Below are 21,480 nucleotides of genomic sequence, written 5' to 3'. Positions count from 1 at the left end.
AGAGAAGGAGACTCCACCACCCCCCTGGGCAGCCTGTTCCAGTGCTCCGTCACCTCACTGTAAAGTTCTTGCGCACATTCACATGGAACTTCCTATGCTGCAGCTTATGTCTGTTTCCCCTTGTCCCGTCTCCACGTACCACTGAAAAGAGACTGGCCTCACCACTATGGCCCCCACACCTCAGGTATTTATAAACCTGGATTAGATCCCCTCTAGTCGTCTTTTCTCAAGGCTAAATAGACCCAGTTCACTTAGCCTTTCTTCATAAGGGATACTGTGTTAAATTATGAAACAATCCTGGTTTGCCAGTTTAAACTGAAGAAAATGCTTCTTCTGAATCTTTCTTGAAAGAAAGTAAATGCTTGATGTCTCATAAAAAGAAAAATGATATTTTATGGTGGGAATGGGCAGTGATAGAAGTGAAGCCTCTTCTACCATCTCAATTTAAGACTGAATGTTCCATGCTCACCTTGCTTCTTTGCTTCAGTGAATGCTCTCTTATCTCTGCACTGTAACTTGTTTCCTGGTGTGTTTTTAGTAGCAATTTTAATTCTGCTGTGAGCAAATAGAGATGTATCTATCATAAGCAAATGCACAGAACATTGAAAACCAAGCATTTCACCATTTAAGAATGCACAGTTCCTCTGTCTATGTATGTCACTGTACAAACCTTTGAAGGCTAACATGTCATTGTTTCAGTTAATGTTAATGCTGTGAATAAGCTGCTTTCTGTAACGCCCTCATTAATCCTGCTTTGCAACTGCCATTTGAACAGTGATATCATTGAAAGCAGTAGGAAATATTTACATATACTTTACTTATCAGAAAGCTTGCCTGCCAAACAAACCCTAGCATCATCTGTTATGATACACATTCTTGACCTGTGGAAATACCAGTTTGCATTAAAAAATTGTGAAAAGGTAATTTCCCATTCAATAACATTTTACAGTTTGTAAGAACTTCCTTCTCTTCCAGCTCTAACCTGATATATGATGTCTGCCATCATTGGTAGATAGCAGAATGCACAGCCAGGAACCAAGGAGGTGAGTGGTTTAGCCTGCCAGTGGTCTAGATTGCCATGAACCATTGGCTCCCACTTAGCTGGAAGTTGGCAGCTGTCCCACCCTGCTCCTAAGGGACGCTAGCTACTCCAAAGGCTATTCGGTCAGTTCTCTGCTGGCAAGTGGCTGCTCTTCAGCATTTGTCAAATATGAATATTCACAGCAATGCAACATGACTAATTTTCACTGTTAACAACTATATAAAGGCTGGTTAATATAGCCTGAAGGTAGGCTCCCCACTGCCATAATATGCACAGTGTACAAACCAGGGCAGACTTCCTCCTCCCAGCTCCACAGATCCCATCGGGCCCTTTTAAGGATGCACAAATTGCAGTAACAAAACAGGATGATCTAAGGCATGTCTACTTTGACTCACAAGATAGCAGTTATGACTTCTTACAAAAATTTAATCGTCAGAGCAATACAATTCATCTGGAGTAAAGCAGCCCATGAGTTTAAAGACTGCTGTTCTCCCTACTATTACTTGTTTGTTGTTGTTTTTAAGGAATATGATGACTGTAATGCGTAATTCCAATTTATTTCATTTTACTGCAGTGAAAGCAAAGTGGTTTATTACCAAAAATAAGTTTCCAGCAACAGGGATTGCTGTACTTACTCAGCACATTTCAGGATATTTTGTTCAGATTGCAGATTTTTACATTCTCCTTAAAAAATTTTACATCATCATAAAAAACGGTGGAAGGAACGGAGCTTAAAGTGGAAGTATGAAATGAAAGCTTCTTCATGAAAAGTATGTTCTTTAAGAATGCACTGTTTCAACACAGTAATAATTAGTTTGAATTACTGTAATGCTATAATGTGATGGAAAGTACAGCAATAGTAGCAGGGTGGCACAATCCTGGGCTGCAGAAAATGAGAACAAGCCTAAAGGCTGCAGCCACAGATGCAGAAAGAAAGGAAGAAAAACTTCTGACCTTTGGAGGACCTCAGGTACACAGGGATCTCCAATGAGATCCCCTCACCTCCTCCACTGCCAGCCCTTAAATGAGGGCTGGGAAGAGGTGGGTCCTGGTTCCACCCTTCCATCACTCAGTGCATTGCATTGCATTGCATTGCATTGCATGCACCTGAGCTCCCTGGGCTGCCCTGCCTTCCCACCAGGTGCTCCATCACTGCTTCAGGCCACGACTCAGCATTTCTGATGTAGTTACTTTTTTAAGAAAGCAAGTAAAAAAGAGAACAAGAGAAAAAGAGGGAGAATGCTATTTGTTTCTGTGACCCAGTTTGAAAGCTGAAATAGTCCAACTGAGAAAATAGCGTTCCTTTTCACTGCATAGCAATTTAACACAGATGTTAAATGCATTGACAAAATTGAATTCATTTACAAACATAAATGTCACTGATCTGTCAAATTAATATTTTTTTCCTATTCTTATCATTTGGTACACTGTTGCAATAGGTTAACTGAGTTTGTTTTTTTTTTTCCTAATGTGAATTTCTGAGCCTAATTATTAAAGAATTTTGTTTGCTGTGGACAAATGCAGGAGGTGGTTTCCAATGTGTCTCATTCAAAATTAATTCTAAATTTTACAGCTTAAACTTTTTATATAAATCAATTTGCATTAGAAAAACACTTCAAGAAAATCAATGATTTGAAAAGATAGAGAGTTGTATACATATCAAAGGGAAGAATCTAAATATATCAAAAAAATGATGGAACTATGACAAAACTTCACTTACAACAATGTTTAACCCAAAGGACTTTCACAGAACTATTTGTTTCACTCCTGTTCTTACCTGTACGTTAGGTGGTATAAAAGTTTCCAGCTCACACTGTTAGATTATTTCTTAGCTCTCTAATATCAGTGCCGACATCTAATTGCTCCCCTTATCCTCCTAAGAAATAATGCAATCCTAATTTATTATGCATCTCATTAAAGATGCATTGTACCACTAACCAGGTAAAGGTATTTTACTTGAAGCTTCTGGAATTTATTTTTAAGTCTTCAACATTTTAATTGCTTTGCTTTGCCCTTGGGTTCCTAGAAATTAAATATAAACACACAACTTTCTATGCAACTAGAATATAACCCATGAAATTTCTGTACTCTTAAACAACATTATAGCAACACAAATTTATGTGCTTACATTTATTGCTACTGTTTCTGGTGTTTTCCTTCTTCCCCTTTCCCCACTTCCCCCCTCCCCCCCTTTTTTTATTAAACATCTAAGAAAATAATTCTTCCCTTAGTTGTCCTCAAAAAGTAGTTACACCTGGTATGGTTTGAGATATTTAACTACTCCCTGGCTTTTGAATATGCCTCCATTTCTCTCTGTCCTATTATTATATGTCCTATTATTATACTCTGGGAAAAAAAATCTGGTTGCGCTAGCCGTAAGTCTACAGGTACGCCCTGTTAAAACAGTCTGGGTAATGAAGATCTCAGGACCTCAGGGAAACAGGCACCTGCTATAATCATAAAGTAATAAAGGCTGGAAAAAAACCTCTAAGATCAGCCAATCCAACTATCAACACATCACCACCATGCCCACTAAACCACTTACCTCAGTGCCAGATCTTCCCTTTTCTTAACACCTCCACAGACAATGACTCCACCAGCCTGTTCCAGTAACACACCACTGAGAATAATTCTTCCTTCTATCCAACAGGAACTTTCCCTCCTCTCATCCTAGTGCTGGTTATACGGGAGAAGAGGCTGACCCCCACTTTGCTACAACCTCCTTTCAAGGAGCTGCAGGGAGTGATAAGGTCTCCTCCTGAGCCTCCTCAACTCCACACTGAACAACCCCAGTTCTTTCTGCTGCTCCTCATAAGACTTGTGTTCCGGACTGACCTTTCATAGCTCTGTTGCCTTTCTTTGGACACACTCCAGGGCCTCAACAACTTTCTTGTCATGAAGGGCGCAGAACTGAATACAGCACAGAACAGGTGTTGTGTACATCAGAGCTGAGTACAGGAAGATGATCACCTCCCCGCTCCTCTTGGCTGCGCTGTTTCTGATACAGGCCAGGATGCCCTTGGTCCGCATGGCCATCTGAGCATACTGCTGGCTCACGTTCAGCCAGCTGCTGATTAGAGCTCTCAGAATCCTTCTCCAGCATGCAGTTTTCCAGCCACTCAGTTTCAAGCCTGAACTACTGCACTTGGTTTTCTGGAACTCCATACCACTGGCCTCAGCCCACCAAGCCAGCTTATCCAGACCCCTCTGTAAAGCCTTCCTACCCCTATGCAGATCAACACTTCTTCCAGTTTGGTGTTATCTGCAAATCTACTGATGGTGCCATCTATCCCATCATCCAGGTCATCAGTGAAGATACTGGTAACATAATATTAAGTAGATGTGGTCTGAGTTAATTGCAAAGAAGAATAAGAAATTATTTAAGGTCCTTTCCATCCATATATTCATTAGGATAAAATTTTGCTGTTATTTTGTTTTGCAAGCATAGGAACGATACTGTTATACAATTTGATTATGCAATCCCTGTGATGATATTCAAAGGCATGCTATTCCTAAACAAACTTGCTGCTATTCAAAGATTCAGTTGTAAGGAGAGCTGGCAATGCAAACTCCAGGATGTGTGATCCAGTGATCCAGGCATTATTTCAGTGTTTCCTACAATGTTAGAAGGTGAAAGCCACTTCACTTTAAGCCACCAACTGAGGTTCAGGTCTTAGAAATCTCACTTTTACACTAAGATCTGCTGAATAGCAATCCTAGTTTAATTAAATGTGGTGTAGATTCAGTCCTCTTGGGGACTTAAACATAGCGAAGATATTGTTTCATAACTAGGACATTGCCTGACAGAGCCTTAGCAGGAAAAAATGGAAAGAAGTTTCTGTATTAGAACGGCAAAGCATGTACTTGTCAAAATTACTGTATGCATTTAGGGAAAATAGTTGCAATTAAACTAATTATAATTTAAGAGTACTTAAATGACTAACAATAAAGACTGCATCTTTATTTTTCTGCATTCAGCAGGCATCCTTCTCTGGCCTTGTACGTGAACCACCTGATACTCTACAAGGCCACAGGAAAGAGTTTATCTAAACAAAGTCATCTGTTTTCTTTAAAAATGCATGACTGTTTGCTAGGTGGGAAAGCTGCAGTTTGAAGTCTCTCCGTTAGCAAAAATTGACAAGGTAAAAGAGGAATATACACCTGAAATACACATCTTTTAAATGTAATAAAAGAACTAGCAAGTGCATACTGCATCCATCAGTACCTCTTAATTCTCTGCTAGGGAAATCAGATAGCTGAGTTTCTTCAGTGTTAATGCTCATCCTTGACTCATTTCTTTAAGGCTATCAGAAAAATGTATTGTGTTCAGTGTTCCAATTGAAGGAACTTAAAAGAGCCTCCCATTTTGCATAGGAACTCATACAGGAAGGCACACTGAAGCACTACAGAGGGAACATCTTGAGTTTCCAGTAGGTTCTCAGTTTGTGGATTCAGACATAAATGGCATCAACTTAGATTCAATACCAATATTTTAAATTAGTGTCTCTGTCCAGAAACAGGGTGGGGAATTGTCCAGCCAGATCCCCATATTTGGAGGCTTAATAATAGAGAAAGAAGAAAGGATAGGTTGACAGACTTTTTTTTCCCTCACAGACTAAACCTTCCCTGAAAACAGGTACCATGACAGTAACATATGACTGAGCATCCAAGTACACTGCACCTTTTTATCACCTCAGCCCTGAGAAGCTACTATTTCAGTGATGAGTACTTAACAAGACATGACTAATGCAATTTAATGCACTTAGAAGTCTTGATAAAAATAACCATTTATCAAAGAAAGCTTTTTAGTAAAAAAAAAATCTTTGAGTATTCTTACAGCCTTTGCAAAGTAAAATCAAGTTTCACTGAAATTAAGACTTCAAAAGCCTTCAGAAACATTATTCAAAAACATTTTGATGTGCTGAATTGTTAGCCACTTTTTAAGTGACATCAAAGGAGGAAATTAAAATTTTAGTAATACTTCAAAATATCCTATTTTGATTACTTGACCTGATATCAAACTGTATGGAAGAGTTGTATTCAGAAATGTGAGTCTGTCATCATCTCTGCTCCTTAAGCACAGCATAAAAGAAGCAAAAGGGCTGGGAAAATTTAATATCTAAAATTTAGTATCAAGCAAAATATGTGGAATTGGTTTAATTTCTGTACCTCAGTTGTAAATTAGACCATTATTACTCTGAACTAAGGTTTATCAAATGTCATTGAACACATTTCACAATATATGTCAAACAAACTGTTCTTTGTAATGTGCTACATATGGAGTAACATTGATTCACTTTAGAATGAGGACAATACAACCTTCAAACAGAGTTTGGATTTTGAGATATCAACTAATTCATTCAAGCATTTTCACCTAGAACTCATCAGAAAAACAACCGCTCCCTTCACACTACAGTTAATGTCCAGTCTCTGGACACCACCACATCTACTGGACACCACCATTAGCCAAAATCCAGGATACATGTTTGGCTAGTTAGCTTTTATTAGGAGCAGTAGCCATTCAAAGAACAGAATATTCCAGTTCTAAGCGAAACCTAGCAATTCCAGGACTTTAAAATTGCTTCCTTGGCCTTTGCAAACTTCTGAACTTTTCATCTATTTAGTAATGGGAGGAATAAGCAAAGGCTGCCTCAGAATCAAGAGCAACAGTTGAACAGCAAGACTATCTTAAGCAAGTTACAGAATAGCGACAAAAGGATAACTTTTAATTATGTTTTGTATTTGTACATAGTAATTTACACACACGCATACATACATAATCTGAACAAAGAAAACTTTTCCAGAAACTGGAAAACATCAACTGAAATGCAAATTTAACCACCATTCCCTTAGCTAATCGTGATATTGCTCTTAATTGTGTCTGCATACTGCTTTTTGTCATTGAATTTTTTCTTAAGGTTCCTGCACTTATTTTAAAGGAAATATAGCGAGAGAAAACTAGTGAGCAGTTTCAATCCTTCAAAATCCTTCAAAATTATTCGTAACCCAAGAAGTTCACAGAAAACACAACCTATACGAGCTTATGTACAAAGGGAAACATTTTAAACTTGTGTTGGACTGCAAAAGGTCTTTGATCGTTGAACAATTCTGACAGTCTCTGCTTAGCTGGAAATGATCCTATAACACGTCATATTCAGTAAATTCATTATTAAAACTTGCCTTCACCTTCATGTATAAATCACACTGTATATTAACAAAGAACCAGGAAAGTGCACTTCAGGTTGAGAGCTGCACCTATCACACACTTTTGACTTCGTTCTAAACAGCATGTTTTTCACTTTATAGTGGAAGAAACTGCTTAAGAAAAAACCTAGAGGAAAACAACAAAATACTGCTTTGAGACATCAAACACACTACAGATGTGTGTTTTTCCCTCTGCCCAACGTACAGCTTGGTCAGTTTGGTTCACGGGTTTACAACATTTGTTCTGAAAGAAAAAGAGGTCCCTACCCCTCAAGAGTACTCCACAGCTTTAGTCAATGGGTAAATCATGATGATCATCTGTTAGAATTGACAGCTTAGTGTGAACTGCATCTCTGGTCTTCTGAACTGCCTGACAACACACAGTACTCTTTATCTTCCTATAAGCTGTGGAGATTTGTAAAAGTGAGCAAATGAAGAAAGCATGAGATAAATTCCTTCTTGTACTTCTGTTTTTAAAACCTATTCTAGGACACAGGGAGCCTCTAAATGGTTCCATCCAGCACAATGTACCAGAGACGTCTCTATCAGCTGTCTTTGCATGATCTTTACAGAAAGGCCCAGCTGGAAGTCTCCATACTGGTACTGCTTTAACTTTTCAGTGAGCTTACACATTGTAAAAATCATTCTGAAGCTCTTTTCAATGTTTGTCTCAAGAAAAGCAGATCTGATAATTCAGTTCCAGCAGATAACAGTTTTCAGTAAACACTTCCTCCTTCCACTCTCAGTAATATAATACAACTAAAGAATTTTGTATGATTGAGTGAGTTGCAGAAGAAAAGCATTTGTTCAAAATACTGAATCCACAGTCAAAATGAGGCATAGATTTTAAAAGCTACAGGAAACATTAACAACTCTGTTGCTGAGTACACCCTGATCAGATGGAAGAATTGCACAATTCGCTCCTATTTAAGAAGACCTATTTTTCACCACAAATGTGGATATAAGAATCTGTAGCTTTAAGCATTTATTTTTGCGCCAATAACCAATGTGCTTTTGATCTCTCCACAATTCCATCCATATGAAGGAAGGCTGAAGAGAGAAAATAAGATTTATATCTATTTCTAGGAAAGACAGTGGAGCAATTTCACCAGTCAAATTGCCAAAAATTTGGTGCCTTTCACACTATTACTCAGGCACACGAACACAACACCCTCACTTTTAGTACTCTGCATTGACTACCTAGTGGATGATTTTGGGGACCAATGGAAAAACCGGGTTTCTTAAGGAAAAACAACAGATTTGCCAAATATTCCACAACCATTTTTAAAGCTCCTGTGAAAACATTTGTTGTTTTTTTTCATTCTGTTCCAGTAAACAACTGACCAGGTTTCCAAAGTCAGTTGAGTGCCTGCTATCCCTACCAGTTGCTGTGATGCTCTCACACTGAAGTGCTTCAGTGAAAACAAAACTCTCTGGGGAAAAGGCTATGTGAATGACAACATGTATACAATGTACATAGTCTGAAAAGCTAAGTTACTGAGCTGCACATCCTAACACAGCTGCCAGACTCTGCCACACTTAAAAGGGTGCTGCAAGCTCAGTGCCTACTGTAAATACCAGGAGAATATCAGAGTACTAATGCTTTTTGAGATGGCCAATAACTACAATAGCCATGCAAAGCAAAGGAATAGGAATTAAAGTAACTAACTGAAAGTTACTTTGTCTGTGATTACAGCTTACTAAATCCCACAGCACAGCATCTTCAATTCTTTAAAAGTCAGTTATTTTTACATTGCAAGGAGAGGGAAGAAAATGGATCTGCGTCAGAAAGATGGCACATTCAACAGCAAATGTTGGCACAAAGATTTAAATGTATCAAAAAATACTTGCACTTTTCTGCTTTCAAATACCCATCTTCAGGCATTCTAGTTTTTCATTTGAACAGAGGATGAACACCGGCAGTATCACTAAGTTGACTGACAATTATAGGGCAGGAACTCAGGAAAAAGTAATTTTGGCAACCATCCAGGAGGACAAACCTAATCACTGGCCTTCAAATAGCTTTCCTGTTGTACATAGAAGAACCCTAAGTATGTAGTGTTATCTGAGCTAAATGTGGAAAAAAGAAGTTGTCTAAGGATGCAGTTAATCTGGAACTTCAATTCTAATCTATTTGAACACTAATTATGATTACAATTAAATTAAACATTTCTGGGAAATTTGGCTACTTTGGATTCTAGAAAAATGATGCTACCATATCATTTCAAGGTCCAGCTCAGATATTATCTCACTGATTTGATCTACTACAATTTTAGAATAACAACAACTTTTCTTGGCTGCTTGTACAATAAAATCAAACTGGATTACTTTCTTTGCTGTAACAATTATACAAAACAAAGATTAATAAAGTCAAATTAATTTGTTTCAAACATGTTGTAATAAATGGTACATTCTACATACATACGCTAGATCACCAGACTAATTATGCTTCCATAATCTTCCACACTGCATAATCTCTTTCCTGACAACTTTTAGATCAATAATTTTTAAAAAAATAAAAATCAAATACATGTATTATTTTTACAGTGAGTTCAAGATTTCATAATACAATATGCTAAACTTTCTATCCAATGTATCACGTTCTGGTATCCTGTGGTCACACTAATCACATTAGAGGGCTAAGTATACATAATACTTCTATTTATTTATGTGCCGGAGGAAAAAAAAAGTATCCTTAGCTTACTGACATGACTTCATGCTCACACACCAACTAGACCACTGTCACATGGTGCCTAGTTATGCTGCTCTTCATATTACGTAAAACACTAATATGCATACACTTCTCAAGTTAAGTTAAAGGTTTGCCAGTTATTTTTGGTTTGCAAAATTTCATTAGGAAAAATAAAAATCTTAAGAATTTCAGGCTCTAAGATGCAGATTCCTGTCCAAGATAAACGACAACAGATCCTGATTCCTGAAATGGCTGAATTAACAAGCAAATGAAAGTCAGCACAACCTAACACAATTATAATCAATTATCAATGTATCAAAGAATGTGGCTGCTGTGTGTAGTGTTTGGACCTCTGTGAACACAGTTCTGATATTTCCTTACTAACATATCAGAAGTATTCCAGAGGCATCAGAATATTGCCTAGCACTAAATGCTAATGCGTTTCTGCGTGGTGTTTCATACATCCCAACACACTTTGTTCATACATCAAACATCAAAACATAGAAAATTCTATTTTGAAAGGGACATCTGGAGGTCATCTGTCCAAATCCTGCTCAAACATGTTCTTAGGATGAAATATGCACGTAACATCCTGACACCCAGCATAAAATATTCACGAAAAATAAAACCTTATTTTGGCACCCACTGATCATATTTCCACTGACTGTTCCACTTTGTCAGAGAAAATGCAATGACTCACCAAACTGGTAGCCACGTTATTTTGCAGCCTTTTGCTTACTGGTCTTTAAGCCTTGTTGGCAAACGGGAACAAAACGGGAACAAAATATTACAAAAAATATCAGCAGTTCCAACATCTACAATGACCTGAAATTTTACTCTGATAATTTCGTTCCACTTGACAACAAAGTTTTGAGTCCTATACAGCAAACGGAGACAAGGATATTTAGTAAGAATCTACCTCCCAGCACAGAAAGGTCATGTAGCTCTTAGAGTGGGTCCAGAGGAGGACACTAAGATGATCAGAGGGCTGGAGCACCTCTCCTAAGAGAAAAGGTTGAGGGAACTGGGCTTGTTTAGCTTGAAGAAGAGAAGGCTCTGGGGAAACCTCATTGTGGCCTTCCAGTGCTTGAAGGGAGCACATAGACAGGAGGAGGAATGGCTGTTTGTGAGGGTGGACAGTGATAGGACAAGGGGGAGACAACAGAGACAGAAGAGGCCTAGGTTGGATATTAGGAAGAAGTTTTTCAGCCAGAGGGTGGTGAGGCACTGGAACAGGTTGCCCAAGGAGGCTGTGGATGCCCCATCCCTGCAGGCATTCAAGGCCAGGCTGGATGTGGCTCTGGGCAGCCTGGGCTGCTGGTTGGTGACCTGCACACAGCAGGGGGTTGGAGCTGGATGAGCACTGTGCTCCTTTGCAACCCAGGCCATTCTATGATTCTATAATTGTTAGCAAATTATTTTTATTTATATCATTAAAACTTGTCTTTTGTTCAAAGAGAACACCAGTCTGCTCTACTGATTAAAGCTTCTGTATATCCAGGGTTCTCCATTTTCGGAAGGTGTGAATACAAGCATTAAAAGGAGAGATATAACTGCCTCAACATTTTCTCATCCTAGGAGATGTTTGCAGACAAAGAAATTTTTTGGCTGCCAGATCTTTTCACATTTTAAGATGAGGTTTTTGCACAGAGCCACTTATTGCTCACTACACTCGCAGTCACTGCCACTAGAATCAGACTCCGTGAAGGGCATCCCTTAAGTACTCATTGAGAAATTCTGGCTGACTTTCTTTTTGAACATGCTTTTCTTAGACAAAACATACATACACAACAAAGAGAAATGAAGGAGCCCTGGAGCTTTTTTGGACGGCTTAGGGTGGTTTTGATTCGGTTGGGTTTTTTGTTTGTTGGTTGGTTTCTTTCTTTTTTTTTTTTTTCTTTCTATTTTTTTAACGTTCATTTGTTTAGTTTTGTTGTTATTTCTTGTATTTGTTAGATTTTTGGAGGTTTTTTGATTGGCTGTTTTGGGGGGAGAGAGGAATTGTTCATTTGTTCCTTATTTGTTTGGCTTTCAAAGGAGAAGTAATCAGCTACAGCATAATGGCGCTCTTCTCTTTAGGGTGTTTGCCCACGTGCAAGATTATGTTAGAATTCCCCAGTAATTACCCATTTTAAGGCTGAGGTTCCAAGACCTTGTTACTTGACACTCTTCCCAGGTAATTTTCATTCCCAGAGGCACAAAACAAACATTTTTTGGAAAATACTTGCATTCTGGTTGATACAAGTTTGCTGTAGAAAAGTGCAATCTCTGCCAACTGTGGCTTCCCTTCTTCGTCAGTAACACTCAGCATGGTGCAGGTGGGAACAGCAGAGCCTGCAGTGCTGTGTGTCCCCTGTTCTCAAACAAAGAGGTTGCAGCCGTGAGACCTGCTACTGAGTACTGTATCATCTTTTCTCTTGTTTCAACGGGATCACTTACTACAGAGTCAAAGCTTTCAGTTACTCTAGCCTTTGCACAGCCATAATTACCATAAATTCCATGAGGAAACAACAGTAGCCTAAGGACTTAACAAACACAAAACAAAAACCTACCAATATGGATAGCCCAAAAGCTGTTCTGCTGGGGTAGAGAAAGGGGGGTTGTTCCTTCACATGTTTCTTTGTAATAATTCAGTATGAATCCCAGCTTCCATCTTTTGAAGTTTCTGATCACAGTATTAGTCCAAAATAACCTGCAAAGGTCATCTGAATGCAACATGTAAGCTCGTAACCCCCCCAAAATACATTTTTAAAAAAGAACGTTCTTTAAAACACTTGAATGGATTATGATTCTGGGGACCTGACTCATTCTTTTTTTTTTTAAATACAGCATTCTCGAGACATTTGCTTGCAAACATTCAGGCACAGTATGTCAAATTTAGTAGGAGCAGAAAAGATACTCTCATGCCCAATAATTTTCTTACTCAATAAACATTTCTCACCTGCTTGATTTTCTGTCAAGGTGTATCACACATGTACTCTCTTTACATACTATTAACTGTATTTTTGGATTTCCTCCCACTTCTTATTTCTGAAACCCAGAACGATGGATAAAACATTCCACAGCTGTTTTACTCAAGCCTTAACTCCAGAGACACTTACAAGATAATCTTATACTGTCAACTGGTTTCCCTTTGAAGATTTTTATCAACTGAATATTAATCAAAATCTCTTCCTGCCTAATCAAACAGTATCCTGAGATTTCTACTGAAAGAGGAACACATTTCTAGCCAATTATGCAACACTATACATCCTTTTGAAATGTTTCTTTTTGTGCAACACACTCAGGTTATTTCTGATGTAGTGCTTTTGTAATATTTGTACTGAAAAACTGTGCACTCAGAAATCGAGGAACTTGAGCTATATAACCAAATCTAACATAGGAGTACTACCTCAACAATAATTAGTTGTTGTGCAAACAAAGTTATAAAATACAGAATCTATAGCACTGACAGCAGCACCAACTTGATGTACAAGTCATAATACACATAAAATTTTAAAATAACTTATTCTTGCCAAGCCAGAACACAATACATCATTGCATAGTATTTCCATTTCATAGTATTACATATTTACCATCCCATTAAAGACAAAATATGTGGCTCAACAGAATTTGTGAGATTGTTACATTTAAATCTGAATTTCATGTTCTGCCTTTTCCATTTTACCCTGTTTCACAAACAATGATCCCTAAGTCAATACTGTCTACATAATTCCAATGAGTTCACTTTTACTACCAGGAATTCAAACAGCAAATGAATATACAAAGCTGAAGAGCTTATATAAACCTTAAGAGTAATCTCAGCATCTTATCACTTATCTTCTTGCTGCTATTCTCATTAAACTCTTGTAAGAATTAATAAGCTACTTATATATAAGGCAATATATTCTTTAATGCTTTCCCAGCTATATTCTTGCCTCAGGATACAAAAAAGAGACATAGTCCATATACACATTAGTACTTACATTTGCTAATACAGCCTCCTAGTGTCAGTGCAAGTCAGACCTGCACAGCACTCCAGGGATTTCTCTCTGCAACTGCAAAGGCTTGTCTCTGTCTACTAAGATCTGTGTTTATTTTCTGGCACTTACCAGTCATACTGAATGCCGCATGTTTCACATATTAAAAGTTTGGTTTTGTTTTTAGTTGTTTTTTAATTCTGCATAGGATAAACACTGTATTTCTCTAAGTTAAAAAAATCCAGGAAACAACAGGGAAAAGACCTGCACGTTATTTCAAAATCACATAGTTCACAATTCCTTTAATTTTGAATTTTTTTCCAGTTACAAGTGAGAACTCATTTTGGAGAATTCATGTGGCAGTATGCCGCGGAGCTAAAACAGTAATGCGATCGCTACCCGAGCGGGAAGCATGACAAGACTCAAAATGAGTGATCCAGCTTCAGTTCATTAACGATTACACAGAGTTTTTATAGTTGGCTTTAGCTATCGTGTTGCCTTGCTATTGGTGGACAACAGTCGTTTCTAGGCAGAAAAGAATCTAACTACGTGCTATGTTTTTGTCAACTCCCTTAAACCAAGCTCCTCCTTGGGCTACTCCCTGCTGCTCACAATAACATTGTGACCTTCTGTTAGCCTCTACAATCCGTACTGCCATACAGGCTGTGCTCGTACATCTCCTCATGGCCTCCTTGCTCCCGGAGCCATTCTCCAACAGCAATATTCTGCACTAACTAAAAATTTGTCTGTTTGAAGAGTGCAACACAAACACACTAAGCTCTTGTAAATGACAGCACTCAGAGCCTAAGGCTAGGATGATGGTCCTGAAGATGATTGTGAAGGCAACATCATGCACACATGTTTTGGAGCTACAAGAGACATTAAGAACCAAAAACAATCAATTAATGCAAGAGATGATAACTGGTTTCTTCTTGTAAGAAAACAACAGCATTATAAGTTAAACCAGCTCTGAGACAGATGGCTATTGGCCATTATATGAAAATTACAATAAGAGGATAATAAGAAAAGATTGGTATTTCTATCAAAACGTGAGCTTTGAAAAGCCTTTGCTTTCCTCACATGATACGGATGATGTGGCAAATCACTGTATAACAGTGTGGACTGAGATGTTGGCCTTTGAAAATTTCTCTGCTGTGAGTGGCTAACCAAAGCATCCATGGACTTCGAAGGCTTCTCCCAGCAACACAAATAGAAAGACTGGGAATATTTGAAATTTGTAGCTAATACATCCTTGCAGATTCTGTTCCATTTGCTGCACGTAAATTTCAACTTAGGTTGGGAAAATCTCGTATTTATTACCTTTTCTTCCTCTGTCCTGGACATCACATGATTTCTTTAAGTCAATGCCAGCGCCCTGGGCAATGTAAGGTCAATGCTATTGCAAAATTACTACAAGCCAAGGGGTTTGGTCAGTTTAAAGGCTCTTATCACTTTCTTAATACCAGAAGCTCCAGGGAACAACTCTCAGCATTAGGTTTAATACTTTAAAGGACACCAGATCCTGATGACCATACAATATTGATGTTAAATCTGGTTTTAACTCCATTAGTATGCTTTTATTGGGCTTTATTTAACTTCATACTTTCTTGACAGATGAACTGCTATATATAAATATATATTTTCATATATATATAAAACTTTACTTTGAGTTGAACTGACTTATTTTATGCTCCTAGATAATTTTTCATTGACAATGAAAATAATTGACAACATCTGGAATATAAACACATCACAAGTTTGAAAGGCCATTTTCACCAATAGTAGATCGTAAGAGGGAGAGTCTATACACATTTTAAGGATTATTCATTAAATGTTTCTTTCATCGTTATCTCACTTCGGATAACATTTTCTTATACAAAGTACACTGAGTACAAAAAGATGCAAAACCTGTAATTTCTCTCATGACAGGAGCCATCAAATCTGGAGAGAAGCCTTTGAGGATGCTTCCCTGGAAGAAGCTGTTTGAAAATGCAGCGTTTGAAAAGCATCTAACTAGCAATTGCCACAGCAGTAAGATTCTATATAAGGCAGCAGCCAGAAAAAAAATCTCTTGTCAGTTATAACATTAAGTTTGTTCACAGTCCTGTTCTTAATTGACATAATATAATAAATATGCAAATTTAGTAGTTGTTAATGACAAGAGTTATTTCCCACTTTTGCTTTAAAATCCAACAGAGTTACTGGCGTGTGTATCTCTTGTTTAGCTTGCACATAAGACCCATTACAAATATTCTGATTTTCCTGAACTTCTTCATCTGGCTATGAATTTGTTTCCTATGAATGAGTGCCAGATCAGTGTCACAGGATTCTTAACATAAGCACAGCAACAGCAGCAAAAATCAGGATCTGCTTCTCTTCAGGGCTCCCTGAGGAACTATTCCTGATGACTCAGACACCTAACTACTTGTTTGTAGTGTTTGTACACACGAAGCTGTGGGAAATGATAAAAGCTGGTATACCTGGGGGGTAAAGGAAGAAGAAAACAGAAGGATGACTGATCAAAGCAAATATTTCTGCCAGCTTGATTATAAAAAGGAACAGAAACAAACAAACAAAAGTTCTAGGTCACTTGTAACAACACTTACCAAGAGTAACTGACTGGAAATTCATTGCATGGTAAAGCAGTCTGCCTAAAGAATAGGCACTAGACTGTACTGCCTTTCACACACATGCTCCTCAGTCAAATCTCATTCACCCTGTTTGCAACCATCAGAATATGTCGTATTAGCAGATTCAGGCAATCCTTTCCAATTCAAAGGAGAAAAGATTCAATATAAATAATGCAGGTAATGGAAAGATTGGAGTGGAAGGAGTTTCTCCCTATCTTCTGAGCTCACACAGTTGTTAGAGGCATATTTTGCTACCCATTAAATTTTTTTTCCAGAAAAACGCATTTTAGTGATGAAGGGAACAGTGAACCCATTTCCCTGCTAAGCATACAGAGACATCATGCAGATGGCAAAGGAAAACAGGGGCATAGTAGTGCAGTGAAAGATTCTTCCATTCAAGTGATGGCAAATAACTGTGTTCATTTTGATACATGGGCTTATATCTGACATATATTTTATTCCCAACAAAGAAACAGGTATTCAACAAAACGACAGTGGTGGGGAAAATTGCTTACAGGGCTTTGCAAAAAATGATGTGGTTAAATAGTTGTATAATTTCCTCTTATCACATAGCACTTTTCTTGCATAGGATTGGGAAGGTAGAGACGTGTTTTATTTGCAACCTCTTCTACTTTCATGACATGGATACTGTAAATAATGCAAGCTTTGCATGAGAGGCTGTCAGCAAAGCAAAATTTCTTAATGGAATGACATCTTCCATAATACATTACAAAATGATGTAAGCCTTGAATAAAAATACACTATCACAATTTAGGAATAACAATATCCTGTATTATTTGAGACCTTAATGGCAATGAGATTTAGCAGTTAGAGTAAAGAATTAGGAAACAATATTTACAAATTCTTTTCCTTACTGCTGACTTTCTCCTTATCCACAGTATATGTGGGCTCATTTTAAAAGACAGTAAACTTAATGCACTCTCACATGTAATTCCAGGAAAGACATTCATCTCCAGTTGATATTCTCCATTCTATCAGAAGTACAGTTAGTTCAGTTGTATTCACCTGGATGATAGGGTGTTATACCGACAAATGAAAACATAGCTGATAGGCAGTCTGCTAGCACGTACATGTAATAGCCTTAAGAATTAAGAAGGGCTATTATCTAAAGTTGTATTAAAAATGATGATTGAATTGAATTCTGTTCCACACCAGAAATCGAATACCTTGTGAGGCCTGGAAACATCAGACACAGCTACAAACTTTGGTTTTCTTTCTTTTTTTAGGAGGAAGTTTTTCCCTCAGAGGGTGGTGAGGCACTGGAACAGGTTGCCCAAGGAGGCTGTGGATGCCCCATCCCTGCAGGCATTCAAGGCCAGGCTGGATGTGGCTCTGGGCAGCCTGGGCTGCTGGTTGGTGACCCAGCACACAGCAGGGGGTTGAAACTGGATGAGCATTGTGGTCCTTTTCAACCCAAGCCATTCTATGATTCTATGATCTATTTGTCAGGTGAGTGCTGCTGAAATACAGAACCAAGGGAGAACTCAGAGGCAAAAAAGCATCCAGTCTTCATGTGCTGAATAGAAAGCAAAAGAGCAAAGGTTCCTACCATAGTTTTGAAGAGTCAAGAGCTTTACATGGTTTTCAAGCTTGCTGATGGTCCCTATCAGTAGCAGCAACATGTATTTAGAAATTAGTAGCAACTGTCTTAAAAACCAACATTAATTCAATTATTTTGTTACAGACTTTTGTAAAACGAAACAAAGCCCTTGCAAATGGGCTGATGACATTAACAGTGAGAGCAGACTGCTTTCCATGACTTACGCACAAAGGATAGCTTTGCTGCTCTAAGATGTTTACAACTGGAGATCTTATCCAAAACTTCCTACCTTGCTAGTGCTTGTGTTGAAAGCAACAGTATTTCAAATATCTGATCATTATATCCTAAGTGCAGGTCTGAGATAAAGCAGCGCTATCGTATTTTAGGCTTTTTGTGACTTTTTCTTTACTTGCCTCAGTGACATGTATTGAATGAGTACTTGCAAAAGACATTTCAGTTTTGGCACCTGCTCCTCTATTAAATTACTACTTCCTCCCTCAGTCTGTAAAAGAAGTTTAAAAGAAGCAAGGCAAGCACAATGGAAGCAACATAAAGCGTTGAGCACTAAAGAGTCCAGTGGCATTTCCCACTGAGCAGACTGGCATTAAACGTCTGCTGACATTTCCCACAGCCAAACACTACCAGCTGCAGCTGTCTGCCCTGGCCAGTGGCAGCACATTGGGACAGGAGACACCACGTGCCAACAAGCACCAGTTCACTGCCTCCCAACACATCTGTCCACGCACAGCTTTATATCCCATCTGGATGCACCCCACAGTAACGCAAGTGCGGGGTCTCAAAAGTTGTGTGTTTTTTTTTTCCTTGTTCTTAGTTCAATATTGCTATTAACATCCTTCACAGCAGACGTCACTAGAAGGAGGTAAGTGCCCACCCTATATGAAGACAGTACTGAGGAACCTTCTGGAAGGACAGACAGTTCGAGAAACTCCACCAACACCCCTGGGTGAGTGAGAGCCACACACAGCCAACACCTGCATTGGAAACACCTGTGACGGGAAATCAAGCACCCATGGGGCGGAACCAGGCCATTCTGAGAGAAACGTGGGTACCATCACGACATCTGCGAGTGAGGAGCCTCAGAAGCAGCTCTGATTACCTTTGCTGGAGCTGCTCAGACACCGGCCCACCATCTCCCCCGCCGCCGCCGCCGCCGCCGCCGCTTCCCGCTCCGCCTAACGCCCCTCCGGTGCAGCACTTCCCGCCCGCGCGCCATTTGTTCTTACAGCGGCCGCACGGGGGCAGTCAGGTGCAGAAAATGGTGCTGTTTGCTGCGGAGTGAAGCTGGTAAACCGTGAAGGGAGGAAAAAAAATCACTGCAGTTTCAATTTAGAGAAGTTTCTTAGAAAAAAAAAGGAGCTCACGGGAGGAAAGTATGAAAAGGTTTTAGAGCGATGAAGACAAAGCTCTGCACAAAATCTGATCCTCAGCCAGCGTGGCAGCTGTGAGCAGACGTGACCTTCCTGAGGAGAATTTCTCTGCTGTGAAGGAGGCAGCTGCTTTGTGAGGGAGGAAACCTTATCAACAAAGCCTAAAACTTTGATTTTGTCCGGAAAAGACAGTGGGCGAATGGCAGTAAGCCTCCCTGAGACATCTGATGGAGGCTGGGACGCCCGCAGAGCTTGGGCTGGAAGGAGCTCACCCACCCGAGAGCACTCCCAGCTTCACGCAGCCGAATGCCACCTGCGTCTGGGCAGCACAGCCCAGGGCTCGTCAGCACAGCTGCTGGTGGGAGCTCTGAAAATTGTGGCCTTGTGTTTTCGATCTAGATGTAGAATTGGTGGTACGTTTCTGTGACTGTTGCCTTGTTCAGATCTCAGTTTTGCTGAATGCCCATCTCAATGTGACAGACATTCTAGGAAGAGATGAAACTCAGAAGGATGACAGTAAACATGTGAGGGAGGCTGGCAGGGCTGATTGTGCCTTATCATAATGGCCTCTCCTCCTGCACAGCCAAGATAACATGTGTCCCTGCTGCTCAGGGACCGCTCACTGCAGCTGTAACGTTACACAGGTCTTCATTGCCTATAGAGTCAAAATATAAATATTCCTTTAGGTACTGATATCCGTGATCTGAAATACCTAACTGCCAAAGATGATAGGAAAGATGCCAGTAATGATTTCAGTTTATCAAATTTCTGTAATGCTGTCCAGCATACAGTATACAGCTTGAAGAGGAAAAGAAAAAAAAACCACACAATGCTTTCTGCTACGTTGATTGGGTAACTTGTTAAGTTCATCCTTCAGTGTTGACTCTTGGATGCTGCAGTCAGATAATTTGCAAATTCAATTTTTGTTCACAAGCTTTCAATTTGCCTTTGACAAGCAAAACTATTCATTGATTAAAACAAAACCCAAGGACATCTGAGCTAAAAAGGTAATAATGTGTCACTGTTCCCTGATATTCCTAATTGTTCTGCAGAAAACTATGATGTGCATGATTTTTTTTTTTTAAGAAAAAATTACATGTTTTGATTATGTTTTGTCAGTACCGCATCCCATCCACCTGTTACAACAAGTGAACATTACTACCTGCTCCCAATATTTTCTTACGTGTTCTGTGCAATAGGTTTGATACTTACAATAAATATATCAATGTGAGACTCTCATCAGTACTTATTTACTGGTGGATGTGAAAGATGGGGTTATGAAATCAGCCGCTCATTACAATGCAAAATTTGTGTGCAAGGTGTGATGGCTAGCTCAGTTTACCTAGAGCGCTGCAGTTTTTGCTGCCTGTTGAAACGCACCTGTTAGTAATGACGTAGTATTTCAAAAAGTCTGTTGTGTGAGAATTCTCAGTAGAGATTCAAATTCTCAGAATTTTCCCTTTGCAGAGTTGTACTGCCTGTGTGAACCTTGACTGTTAACAGCAGTATTCACAGATTGTTGTTGTTACCTAGGCAACCACTCCAGGTTCCCTCAGAGCTCTTGTTTTTTTTTTTTGTTTTTTTTTTTTGATTAAGATTTAGGTGCTGCCTTTGGCTGATCTTACATGTGGGAGTAGGGAGTAGTACAGTTTTCACAGGTGTGATATTGATTAACATTTTATTTTCTCAAACAATAGTAATTTCAGCATTTCATAAAGGATGGCAGGATTACATGAATATTAACTTTGCTAAATTATAGTTTCAGTTTATAGTTATAGTTTTCTCAAGGCAATTTTAATTCACAGAATAGACTGATTGAATTCTACTAGTTTTGCTTTTCTCTATTTTTATGCAGACTAGCTGTAATTCAAATGTGCTTCTCTTGTCCTGAATACTACTATGGATCTTTTTCACTTACTTGATGTTGTGTTCTTGGTTTGTGACTGATGTTTACCTCAAATATAAATGGCAAATATGTTGCTATTTACTGTGACTTCCATAACC

General features: G+C 38.9%; 1 long non-coding RNA gene across 1 annotated transcript; it reads left to right on the top strand.

Moving 5' to 3' along the window:
• Nucleotides 1-141: 141 nt before the first annotated feature.
• Nucleotides 142-5,886, top strand: LOC122176090. The gene is made up of 3 exons (XR_006177631.1): nt 142-184; nt 976-1,043; nt 3,693-5,886. It is a non-coding gene; the product is annotated as an uncharacterized LOC122176090 (long non-coding RNA).
• The last annotated feature ends 15,594 nt before the right edge of the window (nt 5,887-21,480 follow it).

Source organism: Lagopus leucura, unplaced genomic scaffold (assembly GCF_019238085.1).
Source record: "Lagopus leucura isolate 7727_CA_CO unplaced genomic scaffold, USGS_WTPT01 Super-Scaffold_760, whole genome shotgun sequence".
NCBI lineage: Eukaryota > Metazoa > Chordata > Aves > Galliformes > Phasianidae > Lagopus > Lagopus leucura.
Note: the sequence above shows the minus strand (reverse complement) of the source record. Positions and strands in the feature narration are given on the sequence as shown.